This window comes from Triticum dicoccoides, chromosome 5B (genome assembly GCF_002162155.2).
Source record: "Triticum dicoccoides isolate Atlit2015 ecotype Zavitan chromosome 5B, WEW_v2.0, whole genome shotgun sequence".
Classification (NCBI taxonomy): domain Eukaryota; kingdom Viridiplantae; phylum Streptophyta; class Magnoliopsida; order Poales; family Poaceae; genus Triticum; species Triticum dicoccoides.
Genome location: NC_041389.1, coordinates 578994719 through 579010140, shown reverse-complemented (window position 1 = coordinate 579010140; position 15422 = coordinate 578994719).

Here is a 15422-nt window from a genome sequence, read left to right as displayed (position 1 = left end):
GCAGTGTATCGCTTTATACCCATTAACGTCCCATTATTCCATTGGGTCGTTTCTAGCCCGTGTTACCTTTGTCATCGGTATGTTACTTGCCCAAGATTCGATCGTCCGTATCATCATACCTAGTTCAATCTCGTTACCGGCAAGTCTCTTTACTCGTTCCATAATGCTTCATCCCACAACTAACTCATTATTCACATTGGTTGCAAGGCTTATAGTGACGAGTATTACTGAGAGGTCTTAGAGATACCTCTCCGAAACACGGAGTGACAAATCCTAATCTTGATCTATGCCAACCCAACAAACACCTTCAGAGACACATGTAGAGCATCTTTATAATCACCAAGTTATGTTGTGACGTTTGATAGTACACAAGGTGTTCCTCCGGTATTCAGGAGTTGCATAATCTCATAGTCTGAGGAACATGTATAAGTCATGAAGAAAGCAGTAGCAATGAAACTGTAACGATCATAATGCTAATCTAACGGATGAGTCTTGTCCATGACATCATTCTCCTAATGATGTGATCCTGTTCATCAAATGACATCACATGTCTATGGTTAGGAAACATAACCATCTTTGATTAACAAGCTAGTCAAGTAGAGGCATACTAGGGACACTATGTTTTGTCTATGTATTCACACATGTACTAAGTTTCCGGTTAATACAATTCTAGCATGAATAATGAACATTTATCATGATATAAGGAAATATAAATAACAACTTTATTATTGCCTCTAGGGCATATTTCCTTCAGTCTCCCACTTGCACTAGAGTCAATAATCTAGATTACACAGTAATGATTCTAACATCTATGGAGTCTTGGGGTTGATCATGTTTTGCTCATGGAAGAGGCTTAGTTAATGGGTCTACAACATTCAGATCCGCATGTATCTTACAAATCTCCATGTCTCCCTCCAACATTTGATGACGGATGGAATTGAAGCGACTTTTGATGTGTTTGGTTCTCTTGTGAAATCTGGATTCCTTTGCCAAGGCAATTGCACCAGTATTGTTGAAAATGCAACTATCCCTGGGTGGTTTTGGTAATGATTAACAACATATAGCTCATTGAACTAATGCTATTTCAAGATAAATATTTCAGGAAAGTTCAATGATTGGCATGGCATGGATTAGGATTGTGGACCCCTCAAAATGCTAAGGACAAAGGATTGGCTCAAGCTCTAAAGCTCAAGACTCTACATTTTACTTTTAGTGATCCAAGATCACATTGAGTCCATAAGAAATCAAATACTATTAAAAGGGGATGAGGTGTTGCTTAATGGCTTGCTTGCTCTCATGATGCTTAATGATATGCTCCAAAGCCCTCAACCACTTTCTCATATCCACATATGTGCCAAACCAAAAGTCAAACTTGGCCCCACTGATTTGATCCATCCGGCGCCACCGAGTTCGTTTGACATAGCCACTGCCAGAAACCCTAGTCAATCAGTCTAACCAATCGGGATCTCGGTCTCACCGAGATGGGATTGCAAACTCTCTGTTTCCCTTTGTAACGTTTCGGTCCAACCGAGATGAGAGATCGGTCCCACCGAGTTCGCAATGCAAACTCCCTGTTTCCCTTTCGTAACGTTTCGGTCCCACCGAGATGAGCGAATCGGTCCCATCGAGTTTGCCTGACCAACTCTCTGGTTAGCTTATTACCAAAGTCGGTCCCATTGAGTTTGTGTAATCGGTCAAACTGAGATTACATTATGCCCTATCCCTAACAAAATCGGTCCCACCGAGTTGACATGTCGGTCCCACCGAAATTCCTAACGGTCACATTATGAACTAAATCAGTCCCACCGAGTTTTCTGATTCGGTCCCACCGAGTTTGGTAAATTGTGTGCAACGGTTAGATTTTGTGTGGAGGCTATATATACCCCGCCACCCTCTCCTCATTCGTGAGGGAAGCCATCAGAACGTCCCTACAATTCCACTACTCATTTTCTGAGAGAGAACCATCTACCCATGTCTTGAGACCAAGATATTCCAATCCAACCATATGAATCTTGATCTCTAGCCTTCCCCAAATTGCTTTCCACTCAAATCATCTTTCCACCAAATCCAATCCTATGAGAGAGAGTTGAGTGTTGGGGAGACTATCATTTGAAGCACAAAAGCAAGGAGTTCATCATCAACACACCATCTATTACATTTTGGAGAGTGGTGTCTCCGAGATTGGTTATGTATCACTTGGGAGCCTCCGACAAGATTGTGGAGTTGAACCAAGGAGTTTGTAAGGGCAAGGATATCGCCTACTTCATGAAGATCTACCCTAGTGAGGCAAGGCCTTCGTGGGCAATGGCCATGGTGGGATAGACAAGGTTGCTTCTTCGTGGACCCTTCGTGGGTGGAGCCCTTCGTGGACTCGCGCAACTGTTACCCTTTGTGGGTTGAAGTCTCCGTCAACGTGGATATACGATAGCACCACCTATCGGAACCACGCCAAAAACATCCGTGTCTCCAATTGCGTTTGCACACTCCAATCCCATCCCTTTACTTTCTTGCAAGTTGCATGCTTTACTTTGCGCTGCTCATATACTCATTGCATGCTTGCTTGAATTATATTGTGATTGCTTGACTTGTGCTAAGTTGCTAAAGTCTGCCAAGAACTAAAATTGGGAAAAGGCTAGGTTTTTAATTGGTTAAGTAGTCTAATCACCCCCCCTCTAGACATACTTTCGGTCCTACAATTGGTATCAGAGCTACGGTCTCCATTTGCCTTGATTTCCATAGCTTTTGGTGATCATAGCCTTGCTTTCACAACCTAGGAGAGTATGGCGTCCAGCGAGGGAAATTACCACCGTAGAGGTCCTTACTTTGATGGTACTAATTTTGCTAGTTGGAAGCATAAGATGAAAATTCATATTCTTGGACATAACCCCACCGTTGGGCTATTGTTTGTATTGGCTTGCAAGGTGAATTCTTTGATGGGAGAGAACCAAACCGTGAAGCTACCACGGAAGAGTTGAAGATGCTGCAATACAATGCTCAAGCTTGTGATATCCTCTTCAACGAATGTGCCCTGAATAATTCAACAAAATCAGCCGCCTTGAGAATGCAAAGGAAATTTGGGATACTTTGATTGATATGCATGAAGGTACGGACTCCGTCAAGGAATCCAAATTGGATGTGCTTCAAAGTCAACTTGACAAGTTCAAAATGAAGGATGGTGAAGGTGTCGCTGAAATGTACTCTAGGCTTGCTCTCATCACAAATGAGATTGCCGGCTTAGGGAGTGAAGAGATGACCGATAGATTCATCATCAAGAAGATCCTAAGAGACTTGGATGGAAAATATGATACTATGTGCACATTGATCCAAATGATGCCCAACTCAAAGATCTCAAGCCAACGGAAGTCATTGGAAGAATTGTTGCTCATGAGATGTCACTCAAGGATAAGGAAGAGCTTCACAACAAGTCAAGTGATGCTTACAAAGCCTCTTGTGATGCTCCTACATCATCAAGTGAGAAACAAACCTTCAATGAAGAATTGAGCCTAATGGTGAAGAACTTAACAAATTCTACAAGAGTAGAAGCAAGGAAAGAAGTTCCTAGTCAAGGTCCTACAATGACAAAAGATCTTCGAGTCGGGAGCGTAATTGCTAACATTGTGGAAGACCCAGACACTACTCCAATGAGTGTACGGCTCCCTACAAGAGAAGAGAAGATTCACCTAAAAGAAGAAGTAGAAGAGAAGAATCACCACCAAGAGAGAGAAGGAGTAGAGATGATCGTTATGAATGAAGAACCTCCCGGAGAAGCAAGGATTCAGAAAGGAAGGACAAATCATCAAACAGCTACACAAAGCAAAGACATCAAGCTCATGTTGGTGAATGGGTATCCGGCTCCGACTCCGACCATCACTCCGAGAGAAGTTATCACTCTGACTCCGAATATACTCAAGATGAAGGTGTTGCCAGTCTAGCACTTGTGTCAACCAACTCCTATGACATATTTGATTCACTAAATGAAGGAATTGGAAGATGCTTCATGGCTAAAGTCCCAAAGGTATCACACCCCGAGTATGTTGATTCCAATAGTGATGAAGATGACTTGTTAGGTGATGATGATTTACTTGTTGAAAACTCTAGTGATGAAAACTATGATGAAACATCAATTAATCATGCTAATCAAGATAAAATGAATGTCAATGATAAGGAGAATATTGAGCGTCTAACTAAAGAACTAAACACTCTTAAGTTAGCTCATGAAACTACCTTGGAAGATCATCGAGAACTTTTAAAGACTCATGAGAAGTTACGCTTTGAAAAGCTCAACCTTGAGAAAGAGCATGAGTTTTTAAAGGCAATCAATGATGATCTTCGCAAGGAAAGTTCTTATTACATTGCCAAGAGTTTACTCTTGTCCACTTACATGCCACAAGCTGAACCTAACAACAAGAGTAAGAAAGATTCTTCTTCTAGTAGTAACAATAATCATGCTAAATCCAATATTGTTGCTTCTAGTAGTTCTCTTGATTCCACTAGTGATTCTCTTAGCCAAGTTACACTTGAGCAAGAAAATAGCTTATTGAAGGGAATTATAGAGAAAGGTGTTTACAAGAGCCTTGTCAGAAGTAAGAAATTTGAGGAAATTGTACGCAAGCAAGGAAGACACCGGAAGAATCAAGGTGTTGGTTTTGAACGAAAGTTCAATGCCAATGGAGTTGAGTGGGAAGAAGATCAATACCCCAAGACAAAGTTTGTTCCTCAACAAGAGAAGTATGATCCTACTTCTTTCCAAGGGACACAAGCTCAAGATGATCTTCCACCACAAGACCACAAGCTAAAAGGCAAGGACAAGCTTCAAGAGGAGATTGATGCATTTGAAGAAGCTCCCAAGGCCTTGGTCAAGTGGGTTCCCAACACTACATCAAGTTCTACTTCATCAAGTACGACTACAACTCCAAGGATTCCCATCAAGATGATGTGGATCCTGAAGAAGAAGGACTAGAGAGTTCTTGAGGGTGACTCCACCAACAAACGTCACTCATATCATTTGGGCAAGAACAAGTGAAAGCAACTTCCACATCATGCACTAGTTCAAGGAGTCACAAACCCTCTTGTTGGTAAGATATGGGACAAGGTAACCTAATGCTTTCATGGACATCATCTTGTGTGTACTTCACTCTATGTCTATGGATATCCTTGTTTGTTCCTTGTGGGGCTAACCCGTGTAGGTATTGAAAGAGCAACTCACTCCAATGGATTGCTCCAAATGATCTATATCAACATTGAGCATCCACATCTTCAACACCTACATGAAGCCATCATCGACAAAACCCAAGGTTAGTTCATCCCTCTTAGGGGGGATCTCACATCTAGGGGGAGCTTTACTCAAAGAGTTGTGCTAAAGTAACTCTAATGGTGTGAACACAACAATGCTTTATGTAAAAGTGGCAATCCCACTTGTTCTTAAACAATGAGTATGGCCTATGATCAAATGTTCTCATTTGACTCCTAAGTCAATATACTCATATATAGATGACCTAGTCATCGCCAATTGCTTGATAGATGCTAGAAGTGGTTGTGCATGCTTTGTCACATATTTCATTTGCCATTTTATTGTGTGAGCATGTTGTTTGCATATTTTACTCATTCGAGGACATCCACTTGTTGTTTTGTTTGTTTGGCTCTTTTTTTTCCAAGTGGATGGACAAGAATGCCTAAGAACCTTATCTAGCTATCTATGCTTTTCTCATCTCAAAGTCTATTCATGCTACATCACAAAGTTTGATCAAGTCAGATTCGAACCACTTTGTGTGAGGAGCACTCGGAGTCCCCGATTCGTCATAGACTTAAACTTCCAAAACCTCTTTGTGCATTTCGGTCTGACCGAGTCATCCATTTCGGTCAAACCGAGTTCACTAAGTTGATCTAGGTTTTCATCTCGGTGCAACCGATTTGAACACTTCGATCACACCGAGTTGCAGCAACTGCTTGCGATTCTGCAATCTCGGTGCCACCGAGTTGTTCCACTCGGTCACACCGACAGGGTCGGGATATATATACCCACAGGTGAGATTTTGGAAATTTCTTCAAAGTCCCTCAGCCCGCGCGTGTCCTGGTTTTCCTCCTCGGGTATCCGGATCGTCTCCTCGCCGCCAGCAACCTCCCGCTGCTGGTTTCTTCCGCTGTCTACGGAATCTTCTCCGCCGTCGCCGCCATAGCAAACACCCGCCGATCTAGGGTATGCGTTCGACCCCTTGTGCTGTCTATTTACCTCTGATTCCTAGAACAAGGACAATGTCATGATTCTTGCCACGAATGAAATTGATCTATCCAGCTAAATCTTCCTTAGGCTTAGTTTGCTTCGAAAATTTTAGGGTTAGCTCTCTGCAGAACTCATCTCGGACCGACCGAATCAAAGAAATCGGTCTCATCGATTTGGCGTAGGCCATTGCACATGCGATTTTCGGTCTGACCGGAAATTGCAAATCGATGTGACCGAGATCACTTCTCTATGAAACCCTAGCAATCTCAGTGCCATCGAACTGTGACTCGGTCTGACCGAGTTCACTAGTTTAGGCTCCAAATGTTGCTTCGGTATCACCGAGTTTGTCAATTCGGTAGCTCCGAGATCATTTCTGCAGAGCACTAAAACTAAGATTTTTGACTCATTTGTTTTGCAAAACCTCTGTACTTTGTGATGCTCATCTACTCTACCTCATCTACATCTATTCACAGGGTCTACTGACAGTTTGCCTACAAGATGTCTGACCAAAGTGATAGCCAGAATAAGTCTGAAGAGCAAGTGCATCTGAGTGAGGGCACTAGTACCTCAAGCAGCTATGATGAGGGCAGCAGGAGCACACCAAGTAACTTGCCCAAGGCATCCACTAGAGCAAGGAAGAAGAGAACCTCAGTGTCGGTGTCAAAACCGGCGGATCTCGGGTAGGGGGTCCCAAACTGTGCGTCTAGGCGGATGGTAACAGGAGACAAGGGACACGATGTTTTTACCCAGGTTCGGGCCCTCTCGATGGAGGTAAAACCCTACTCCTGCTTGATTAATATTGATGATATGGGTAGTACAAGAGTAGATCTACCACGAGATCAGAGAGGCTAAACCCTAGAAGCTAGCCTATGGTATGATTGTTGTTCGTCCTACGGACTAAAACCCTCTGGTTTATATAGACACCGGAGAGGACTAGGGTTACACAGAGTCAGTTACAATGGGAGGAGATCTACATATCCGTATCGCCAAGCTTGCCTTCCACGCCAAGGAAAGTCCCATCCGGACACGGGACGAAGTCTTCAATCTTGTATCTTCATAGTCCAGGAGTCCGGCCAAAGGTTATAGTCCGGCTATCCGGACACCCCCTAATCCGGGACTCCCTCAGTAGCCCCTGAATCAGGCTTCAATGACGACGAGTCCGGCGTGCAGATTGTCTTCGGCATTGCAAGGCGGGTTCCTCCTCCGAACACTTCATAGAAAATTTTGAACACGAGGACAATGTCCGGTTCTGCAAAACAAGTTCCACATACCACCATAGAGAGAATAATATTTGCACAAATCTAATCTGCTGACGTATTCCGCAGTGTGACATCACGCCACGACCAAGCCCTTATTCAAATCGTTTTACTGTCCCACCTCAGCGCGTTTAGCGAGGTGGTTTCCTTGGCACGTCTTGTCGAAGCAGAGATCGTGTCCTCTTATTCCAGGATTCTCATCAATACGGGCGTGGGTAACCCAACCGTGCCTGTTGGTATATTTCTTCAATCGAAGGCGAGTCCCAAACGGTCACGGGGAGGGCTCTTGGTATTCAACCTCTTTATAAAGAGACCAAGGCTCGACTCCTTTCTTTCAATCTCAATCAGATCCACCTCTCGCCTTGAGTTCCAACACCCAAAGCTCCAATTTCAGGCGCTTCGGACCTCCGATGATGTCCGGCTCCGACCTTCAAGGCCGGTGGATGCCTTCCTCCGTGACGGATGAAGACGTGTCAAAGCTAAGAGATGCCAGGTATCTAACCGGTGAAATCTCGCATAGGCTGCCTGCTCAAGGGCAGGTTATTCCCACTCCCAAGCCTGGCGAGAGCGTGGTGTTCGCGTCTCACTTCTTTCGGGGGCTTGGCTTCCCGACGGACCCCTTCGTGAGGGGGCTCATGTTTTATTACGGGCTGGAATTTCACGACTTAGCTCCGGAGTCCATCCTCCATATCTCATCGTTCATTGTCGTGTGCGAGGCCTTCCTCCATATTACTCCTCACTTCGGATTGTGGCTTAAGACCTTCAAAGTAGAGCCGAAGATGATCGGGGGGCAGCACGCAGAGTGCGGAGGTGCTATTATAAGCAAGATTGCCGACGCTCCATGGCCCGAGGGCACTTTTCAAGAGGAGTTCAGCTTATGGCAACGAGAGTGGTTTTACATCACAGCCCCCAGGGGCACCACATGGGTGGCGCCACCTGCCTTTCGCTCGAGTCCCCCACCACAGCTAGCATCATGGGTCAATAATGGGCTTAACTGGGGGCCGTCCAAGGACGTGCCCTTGTTGCAGGGCCGCGTTCGAGATCTCCTAGAAAGAGATATCAATCTGGCCGTAGTGACGCATGTTATGTTGATTCGCCGCATCCTGCCCTGCAAACGTCGCCCCCTCCGCCTGTGGGAGTTTAATCCAGAAGGACCACGAGCCCTCCAACATTTTGTGGGTGCGACGCCCATCGAGATGTACAAATTGTTCTTCGGATCACAAGCAATGTGTCCGGACTCGTCCAAGGACGCGGGTCTGAGCTGCAATCGCCCAGACACTCAAGTAAGTAGCCCTGTATTCGGACACGCTATCCGTATATTTATCATAAAATTGCCCTTAAAAGAGCTGTCCCTTAAACAAGAGTGGAAAGTGAAAGCAAAGCTAATCAGGTGTCCGCCCCCCCTCCGTGAGACTACACCGGATCCCATGTTAACCAGGATGCTGGAGGCTGCGCCTTTGGAAGAAGGCGAAGAGGGGAGCAAGGAAGCTACCGCCTCCCCGAAGGAGGCTGCCAGGAAAGGAGGAATCGAGAATTCCTCTAACCAGGGGAAGAAGAGGACCGCCTCTGAAGACCCGGAGACCATGGTCTCAAAGCGGGGAAAGAAATCTTTGTCAGAGGGTCCGGTGCCGGGGGGTGCCCCGGTCGCATTGCGCCCCCAAGGGGATCAGCTCTGCACCGAGCCGTAAGTAAAGAGAGGGGTTTTAAAATGAGAGACATCCCTGTTCTATTTCTGAGGAAGATAACCGAAGTTTTACCTTGTAGTTCGGATCTCAGCCCTTCTCAGCAGAGCTCATCTTCAGGGGATCTTCGTCCGGAGATGATGGAGAGTGGAACGCCTCCCCCTGCCGTACCGCCTTGCAAGGTAGGCGACCCTGAGGTGTCGTCACGGAGGGTTTCTCTGAATCCAGCAGGGACGGAAGGCAGTCGTATGTCCTCCCAAGGCCCTCCATGCCCGGCCTTTGAAAAAGGCCATCGGACGAGTCCGGCACCGTCCGGTGCACGGTCGGAGGGGATGAAGGATCTGCTCGGGCGAGCGTCTATCTCAGAAGAACACCATGTGTTGATGGATACGGTGATTGGAAGGATTTCATCCGCGAAGAGCGGGTTGTACGAGGCCGTCAAGAGTTTACTGACAGGTTTTGAGGTACACGAAATGATGTACCTTTTGATAGATCCGCATATATAAGATGCGCCCTGTATAGATAGTAGCCCCTGAGACTCTGTGTGTTGTCAAAAATGACGTCACGCCGAGGATCATAATCCCAGGTATAATATGTTGCCTTTCCTATGTAGGTGGCGAATTGTTCGGTGGCTAGCCAGACTGATGAATTTGCCGAGCTAAAGCGGCAACTTGACATGGCAGATGCTGACATCGCGCTTGTCAACAAGCGGCTGGACGAGGCACAAGGTATGTAATTTCTCTGAAGACACCTGGTAAGAGGAGCTTGATGCCCGTACCTTACAACATGTGTGCTTGATGCAGATGGTGCCGCTGCCATGGAGATCCTTCGGGCGGAACTTGCCCGAGCCAAGGAGCAGGCCAGGAAAAGCGATACGGCTGCCTTAGAGGCGGCTGAAGAGCTGAAAGCCGAACAGGCTGCTCACTGCCAAAGTAAGAAGGAAATGGCCAAGATGGCTGTAAAGTTGAAGAATGCTGCCGACCGCTGCAAGCTTCTTGAAAAAGAAGATCGGGTGGCACAGAAGGACCTAGAGAAGGTCACTACCGAGGCCAAGGATACTCGCTCTGCGATGAGAGCTATGAAGGAGGAGCTACGTCAGGCCGGAGATATCACGGCTGGAAAGCCCTTTATGCTGTGGATGAAGTTTGGGGATCCTAAATATGCTCCATTGGACCGGAAGTGGAGTGCAACAAACACTTATCTGGACTTGGCGGTGAGTGCCGCAGACGCGGCCGAACACTTCCGCGATCAAAATGACCACGAAGTGGAAAGGCTTTTTTGGTCGCAGTTCCACAATCCAGAGCGCCCACTTCCATTAACCGATCGTTTGGCCACATGGGTGGAGCTGAATAGGTTATCCGGACTCGCCGTGAAGTATGTCGTGAGTCATCTGTGGCCGAAAAGGCCCGAGCCGAAGAGTTATTTTAGCTTGGTGCAGCAGCTCCTTGGTGCGGTGCCGCATATTAATGCAATGAAGAGGTCAGCGTGCATAGAGGGTGCGCAGATGGCTCTTGCCCGTGTCAAGACATACTGGGTAGAGATGAAGGCCACTGCTGTTGCATCCCAAGATTCGGACGAGAGCCGAGTACCTGCCAAGCACTATTTTCAGGAAGTTCTGCAGGGCGCTCGTTTAATAGAGACGCAGTGCTCGAAGGATGTTATGTTCGAATAACATGTATTATTCTAAAACAATGTTTAGATGGAATATAAAAGCTTTTTATACTTGTGCCTTCAAGAATTAGAATACCTCCTGTGCGGCCGTTAATGTATATGTGTATATAACCTAAAAGATGGCAGTCTTCGGCTTCAGCCCCCACGCATATAATGCGAGGGTGTTCACAGAAGGCGCATTTTCACACTTGATCCAATGTCTTGGTCCTATTAAGGAGGTGGTAGCGCATCGAACTAGGCAACCGGACTATAATGCTTTATCACTTTCACTTAGCCATAGGAGTTTGACAGTGGGGCTACTATATAGCCCCTAGGGGCACCGCGCTCACCCGAATTCGGGGCGCGTGTGTGCCTGGCCGGGAAACGGCCCTTCGTTAATGCAGAGGAATCCTAAAGATTCCGGTGGGTCATCGAGTGGTTGACCAGTCTCATGCTATATCATGACAGTCAGTTTTTGGCTTTCTCTACTGAGGTGCTCGCCTGGCCGAACCGGGGCACAATCGCAGTAGTTCTCCTGGTGCCGCCTTAGCCGATAGAGCGGAACGTAAGGCAGCAAAACACAGGAGCTGGGCAAACCCAACATTTGACCAAAGACATGATTCAGAGCTGATGCATATAAGGCCTAACTCGCGACGCCGAACACTCCCTAAGGTATTCGATCTTTATGAAAACGGGCTGAACAACGCCCTTGGTAAGAAGCCCCTGGTGTCCAGGTACGCGCAAAATTCTGACGTGACCACATGCGAAGACGCCAGCCTCCTCCTTGGTTATAACAAGAACCCGGGGGATGTGTATCAACAAGAGACAGTGAGAAAGGTTTACACAGGGTCTTAATCTGAAAAGAATCCTTGGAACGGGTCCCTACCGCACGTCTGCACCTGTGTCTCCGTTGTGCCGTATCCTGGACGGGTGTAGCATGGTGTTCATCTGTAAAAGAGAGGAACTTAGTTGAAAATGATCGTGCGAAATCTATGTTATATTAAATAAACAAAGTATAATTCAGAAAATGGGTAGAATTGAGCTTTATTGTCTCTTGTTGTACACGCGCAGGGCCCCTTGTACGGGGGTATGCGGCTAGTAAGCCCTTGTATATTTTACACTGGACTCGTCTAGCCATGTCCGGGGTTTGAACGACCTGTTTAGGTGCTTGGAATAGTGAAGCTTGTTTAGTGTGTGGCTGTCAAGGCAGCCGCACAGTCTTCCGCGCTCGAGGAACACTTGATATTTCCCTTTAATGAGATGATGCCTCGTGGACCGGGCATTTTAAGCGTAAGGGATGCATAATGCGGTATTGCGTTAAAGCGGGCGAAGGCTTCGCGTCCCAGTAGTGCTTGATAGCCACTTGTGAATGGGGCGATGTGGAAGGTTAGCTTTTCGTGTCGGAAGTTGTCGGGGGAGCCGAACATAACTTCTAACAGGAGAGAACCCGTACAATGGGTATCTGGGCCTGGCGTTACCCCTTGAAAGGAAGTGTTGTCATGGCGAATTTTTGTTGGGTTTATCCCCACTTTGCGGATTGTGTCCTGATATAGCAGGTTTAGACCACTGCCGCCATCCATTAGGACTTGTGTAAAGTGGAGTCCATCGATGATCGGATCTAATACCGAGGCAGTCCAACCTGCGTTCCGGATACTTCTAATACCGAGGCAGTCCAACCTGCGTGGCGGGACTCCTCTGGGACAGGCCGTATGGCGCGTATCTCTATAGGCGCCACTCTGTTTTTCCCTTTTGTCACGTGAAGTGAGTTTACTGTTTTGAATTCTTGTGGGAACTTCTTTTGTTCTCCGGTGCTCTGCTTGTGGGGTTCGTCGTCGTCCTCGCTTGGTGTGCCGAGCCCCTTGTGTTCGACGTCGAGTTTGCCAGATTGCTTGAAGACCCAACAATCTCTGTGGGTATGGTTTGCAGGCTTCTCGGGAGTACTGTGGATTTGGCATATTTTGTCCAAGATTTTGTTGAGGTTAGATAGCTCGTCCCTGTTATCCTTGAGGGGCAGCTTTTTCTGATTCTGCTGAGAGATTTTGAATCCGGCGTTGACTGCCGTGCTCTTCGAGCTGTTTCCCTTGGTCCGGCGCTGGTCCTTGCTACGTTGCGGTTTCTCGTTTCCATCCCTAAATTCGGATGTACTTGGGTCGCTGGTACTGCTTCTTGCCAACCAGCTATCCTCTCCTGCGCAAAAGCGGGTCATGAGGCTTTTTAATGCGGCCATTGTTCTTGGCTTTTCTTGGCCGAGGTGTCTGGCGAGCCATTCGTCTCGAACGCTGTGTTTGAAAGCTGCTAAGGCTTCGGCGTCTGGACAGTCGACTATCTGGTTCTTTTTTGTAAGAAATCTGTTCCAGAGTTTCCGGGCTGACTCTCCGGGTTGTTGAGTTATATGACTTAGATCGTCTGCATCCGGAGGTCGGACATAGGTCCCTTGAAAATTTGCCCAGAAAGCATCCTCGAGCTCTTCCCAACTTCCTATAGTGTTTTCGGGAAGGCTTTTAAGCCAATGCGGGGTTGACCCTTTGAGCTTGAGGGGTAAGTATTTTATGGCGTGGAGGTCATCTCCTCTAGCCATGTGTATGTGGAGGATATAATCCTCAATCCAGACTCCAGGGTCTGTTGTTCCGTTGTATGCCTTTATGTTTACGGGCTTGAATCTCGCTAGAAATTCATGGGCCAGCACCTCATCGGTGAAACATAGGGGGTGTGCGGCACCCCTATATTTGGGTGTGCCATGATGTTCGGATACTTGTTGCGTTGCATTGCTTACTAGAGCTTGCTTTCTTGGCCCGTAGATAGATCTGGCTGGGCCATCTTTTTGATGCGAATCCTTGTGCGGATCGCGTGCCGGCTTGTGTGCGGCGCCCTTTGCCGCTCTATGTTGGCCATGGGGTTGTTTATCCGACTGGGTGTCTTCTTTATTTTTTGATTGCGGGGGCTCTAAGGCCTCCTCATCAAATTCCGGCAGTTATTTCCGCTTCGGATAGCTCTTTGTGTGGCGACTGTCGCCGTATTTGTCTGCGGTGTTGAGTACTTTTCCCCATCTAATTCTGAGTGCATCTTCCGCTGTTTTGAGCTTACGCTTCTGCTTTTTCAGGGTACGCGCAGTGGTGACGAGCCTTTTGTGAAGGTTCTTCTGTTCCAGCAACTTGTTCGGCGTGAGGTCGTTCAGACTATTATCTTCGCCGGGGACGGGTTGTTCGGTTTGTTTACCCAAGTTGCCCTGTTCGGACGGTTGCTCGATGGCATGTTCGTCGTCCGCCGGTTCGCCCTGCTCTGTGGTTGGGTCTCTGTCGAGGTGTGGTTTGGCATGGCGCTTATGCCGCCGCTTTGATTGCTTTTCGAGGGAACGGTCCCTCATTGCGCCCCTTTGTTCCTCGTTGTCGTTTCTTTTAGGTGTGTCCACCATGTATACATCGTGAGATGAGGTGGTTGTCCAGTGCCCTATGGGCGCTGGTTCCTGTTCGTCTCCTACATCGTCGTCCATACCGTCGATGTCTTCGGAGTCGAAGTCGAGCAAGTCGGTTAAGTCATCGACAGTGGCTACGAAGTGGGTGGTGGGTGGGCTTTGAATTTCTTCATCATCCGCGTCCCATCCTTGCTGACCATAGTCCGGCCAGTGCTCCCCTGATAAAGAGATAGACTTTAGTGAATTCGGAATGTCGCCGAAGGGCGAGTGCTGGAAGATGTCCGTGGCGGCAAACTCCGTGATCGGCGCCCAATCGGGTTCGATCGGCAAGGGCACGGAAGGTTCGGAGTCCGGAAAGGAGTCCGGCACCTTGGAGTCACGAGCTTCGCAAAGGACAAGTCTGGTATGCGGCTCGATCGCCGTAGAGATTGCAGCCCCCGAGGCGGTGTCCAACCACCCGTCCTCGATTGGCGCAGTCAGCTCCGAGCTAAGGGTCGGAGCGGACACTGGTGCGGCCTCCTGGGCACTGTTCGGTGGCAGAGCTACATCATGCCCATCATGACAGTGCGGCGCGCTCGTCTGTGGCTCGAACCCGTTGAAGATCAAGTCTCCGCGGACGTCACCCGTGTAGTTTAAACTTCCAAATCTGACCTGATGGCCAGGGGCGTAGCTTTCGATCTGCTCCAGATGGCCAAGCGAATTGTCCCGTAGTGCAAAGCCGCCGAATACGAAGATCTGTCCGGGGAGAAAAGTCTCACCCTAGACCGCATCGTTGTTGATGATTGGAGGAGCCATCGGGCCTAAAGATTACGACACAGAGGAACTCTCAATGAAAGCACCAATGTCGGTGTCAAAACCGGCGGATCTCGGGTAGGGGGTCCCGAACTGTGCGTCTAGGCGGATGGTAACAGGAGACAAGGGACACGATGTTTTTACCCAGGTTCGGTCCCTCTCGATGGAGGTAAAACCCTACTCCTGCTTGATTAATATTGATGATATGGGTAGTACAAGAGTAGATCTACCACGAGATCAGAGAGGCTAAACCCTAGAAGCTAGCCTATGGTATGATTGTTGTTCGTCCTACAGACTAAAACCCTCCGGTTTATATAGACACCGGAGAGGGCTAGGGTTACACAGAGTCGGTTACAATGGGAGGAGATCTACATATCCGTATCGCCAAGCTTGCCTTCCACTCCAAGGGA